Below are 4,117 nucleotides of genomic sequence, written 5' to 3' on the forward strand. Positions count from 1 at the left end.
CTCTATATTTCTCAAAAATTCCTGGCAGTCACACCAGGAAGAAAAACTCACTGCTGCCAATGATGATATGATGAACATATTGCCCAGATAGGCTGTGGAATCTCCCCCTTGGAGACCTTCAAAGCCACCCAGACCATTTCACACTCAGCCAGCCTGTGACTGCAAAAAGGCTGGGTTCAGTCTTAGTCAATACAAAGAATAAATAACAGTATTAACTGATAACACTAACAATATTCTTATCTCTGACAAGAGACATTTTGCAACAGACTGTTGTGGGTATGTTCACCAGTAAGTGCCTGTCAAATCATGGGACAGCCCAGGCATTTTCTACTTTCACTGCTATTAATATTTAGTACAACCCACACACTGTTGAAAATAGTACTGGAGAAGGTACATAAATAACTTCCAATCAATTTTTAATTTACTATGTCAAGTTTTATCAAGCCGAGTCTTGGCCAAAGTAAATTGAATGTAATGTCAATGAACGGAATGGCAATTTTAGAAATGTAGAATGGAGTCTTTCTGCTGTGGAGCTGTGTAATTTTGGACATAATTAAAAAGCAATTACCTTTGCTCTGATGTAATTTGTCATGCTGTACATCTACAGATCAAAATCAGTCATCTCCCAGTAAATGATCTCTGTTTTGATTACTTTCTGGTAAAATCTTGAGACTGTGAACACAGGTAACCCAAACCAAAAAGGCATCAGATACTAAGCAGTTTTGTTCATCTTCTTTGATCATCTGCTTTTGGCTTAAGTGTTCAGTTATACACCACAGTCTATGTGCTTGTTCTTTCCTACTGGTTTACTTAGGGAGATCTCTACTTCCTGGGGGATTGAGCAGAATCTTGGCATAAACAAGGGAAAAAAAAAAACAAAATTATGGCAGATGGAGCCATGTATGGCACTGGAGAAGGGTTAGGGGGTTAAAGAGGAGCCTAGAGCATCAACAGCTCTACAGGTATGTTTACTTGACTTTGTGTCCTTAATTTTAGTATTTACATTAGAAAAGATCTCAGATGATGGTAAGAATGTCATTAACTTGTCAGGATTGTTATTCTCTTGGTAAATTGAGATGCTGGTGCTGCTGAGGTCTTTTTGCTGTTTAGAAAGACTAATAATATATAATAAAAGCTAATTTATATACATAGTCTGCATTGTAAGTACATTGTTACATATAAATGCTCTTTCTTCAGCTGAATGTTTTGACCACAAAGTCTACACACTTCTATAGGGAGTGTCAAAGTAACTGTTCTTCTGATATTCAGTATTAAAAAAATCAGTCTCTAGTCTCTCCTCTAATAAGCCTGTAACTTTCTGTAATCATTTTATTATGACACACCAGCACTAAACACAGTAAAAGTAAGGACTGAATTTCGGTCTAGTTATGTCAGTCTAATCCAATAGTCAACATGCCAGAGGGGTTATAAGATATCTCTCCACATCACAGGAAGAATAATGAATAATGGGAGAGTGAAGTAAAAAGTCAATATGTCTAGCAAATGTGCTATCTTTAAATGCCTAAAAGGTTTGATCTCTTTAATTCAGCAGCATAAAAAAAGGGAAGAATTCTTTCCACAAGAAGAAACTAAACTTCCCAAGAACACAAAAGATCTTTAGTATAGAACAAGAAGTTGCTGGAACCCAAATATTGGCAAAGTCTACTTTCATTTTCAATAATGAGGCTAATTGCTGAAACAAGCTATCACGGGAAGAGCAGATACTTCATTGCCTGACATTATCAAACAGCATGAGGCTACTGGCCCTTCTGGAAAGGATGATCTATCCTAATGCACAAAGCAGAGGCATGACAGGACAAAGCAAAAAAGCTGTAGTATTCATAAAATCAGCTGAGGTGCTATGATGACCCTTATGACCTCAACTTTTAAAAATATGATTTCATCTTTCTACCTATTTAGGCAAGAAATCTCAGCTCCGCATATTAAATCACTTGCAAAGTGCCTTAGTGCAATTCCCTAATAGAAGCAGCAATAAATCCCCACCTCCACTCTGCATTCCATACAGCTGGAAGGAAATGTAGTTGATTAATGCAAAAAGGATTCAGTCCACACAGAATGGCATGTTGCTGATAGAAGGAGACTTTTAGCTGAAATTCCCAGGGCTCAGAACTCAGCTGTGGAAGTCCCAAGTCTGGCTGCAGTGCCGTCAGTATTTCCAGAAGAGTAAGAAAGCAAAACACATGCACCCAGAAGCTTCCCCACTCCTATACAAACCATTCGTCTCTCACCTATTTTCTGTCATTCACACTAGTATTTTCATCTTTTCATCTGTTTTTGTTTTACATGCAACATGTTTTCTTTGGATTAGCCAGTGCACTTTTCCTTTCAAACTACCTAATAGGAAGGATCAGTCTGCTATCATATTTAATTGCTGTCTTAAGAAATTAAGAGAGTTCCTGAGATGCAGCCCATTCTCATTACTGTCCTGGCAGGCTTTCCTGCCTTTAATCTCACTGATCTCATTTTGCTACTCTTTCTTTGGGGATATTTTATGTAAGAAAATGTCTGAGGGTCACTTTCTCAAGTACCAGGGAGTCTCCCCATGTCCAGGCAGGAAGGGTGGCCCACATCAACCCAGGTGAAGGTTCTGCCTCTGGCTGGTAGTCCCAGAGAGCTGCAGCTATGTCAAGTCCCATACAAAAACAGACCCTTGTTGCCAGTGTCTGGGGGGGATCTAGGTCTGCTGCATTACATACTGCCATACAAACAGAAACAAATTCAAGAACCCTTCACAGCTTGATTTCACCTCTGTCCACACACAAAAGTCTTGAAGGGAGCCAGTGGTTCTGCAGGGTGAATGTAGAGAAAGAGACGAGAAGCATGGACATCAGCCACAAGCAAATATAAGGTATAAGAACCTAAGTGGAATTCAGGCTTTTTGTATTCTCCTATTGAGCCTCCTGATCCTACAAGAGGCCAAAGTGTTTTAAATCAAACACTGTAATTCATGGTGAACACCTAAGGTCAAGCAACAACTGGCAAAGAGAACAGACTTTTCTGTATTTCTTTAGTTTTCTAATCTCTACACTAAGTGCAGTGATAGCAGGCTCTAGTTAGGTGAAGTACAGCCATGGCTTTGGGAGCACAAATACTGTGCTAGAAGGGTCACAGAAGTAGCTTGCACAGCACGGTGCATGTCTGGGAGCCAAGAGCACCTTATCACACAGTAATGAGCGTTCCGAGCAGTGCTGTTGGCTCTGTTTGCTATGGGCCCGGGGCACAACCTGGCCCATTTATCTTGAACAAGTTGTGACAGAGGCTCTCTTCATCAGATTGAAAGCATATTTTCAAAACTGGACACATTTCAAAATACATGAAGAAACTTTTCTTCCAGGCAGTGGAACAAAATACATCGTTAATTTCTCACTTAGGTTTCTGTGCTAGTGTGTTATTTTGCACACCTGCAAGGCTTTTTGCTGGGACAATGCTAATGCCAATGACCTGTGTCACACAGCGGTCACTCACACAAGCACAGCTGCCTGCACTGAGCATACACTGCATTTTTCAAAAGCGCAGGTTTGCTGTTTGAAGATTTATTACACAACCCCTGATAAGAACAGTAATCTTTCTTAGCTAATACGGCTGAGAACAGCATACCTATCTGGATATCTGTGTTCAAGATAAAGACAGGATGTTTCACTTTCTGCCACCTACGGAGACAGTAACTTCTCTGTGCATGACAGAGGAGGGAGAAAGGGTGCAGCCTGAGGAGCCTGCTGAGGGTATGCCCTGTGGCCTGTCTCTGCTTTCCTGGGTGATTATATGTGGAGTTTCGTATTTTAAGCACATTTCCAAGTTATTTTTCCACTGTGTTTCTGGCTGCTATTACCCAGCTGATAGTCATACGACTATATTTTCGCTATCTGAGAATACATCTAGCAGATCTGTGCTGTGAGCACTTTAATGCAACTTGATCAAACTAGAATGTTCCCAAGCTATTTGCTGAACACCCCTCCTTGTGGCACATCATACTTTTCTACCAGCTTGATCTCTTCCATTCTTTGGTCATGCCCAGAAGGGGACAAATGGCATTAAGATAGATGTGGGGGGCCACTTGCACTAGAATGTGAAGCTGAATGAGCAGTGTTTGCCATCA

This window comes from Coturnix japonica, chromosome 4 (assembly GCF_001577835.2).
Source record: "Coturnix japonica isolate 7356 chromosome 4, Coturnix japonica 2.1, whole genome shotgun sequence".
Classification (NCBI taxonomy): domain Eukaryota; kingdom Metazoa; phylum Chordata; class Aves; order Galliformes; family Phasianidae; genus Coturnix; species Coturnix japonica.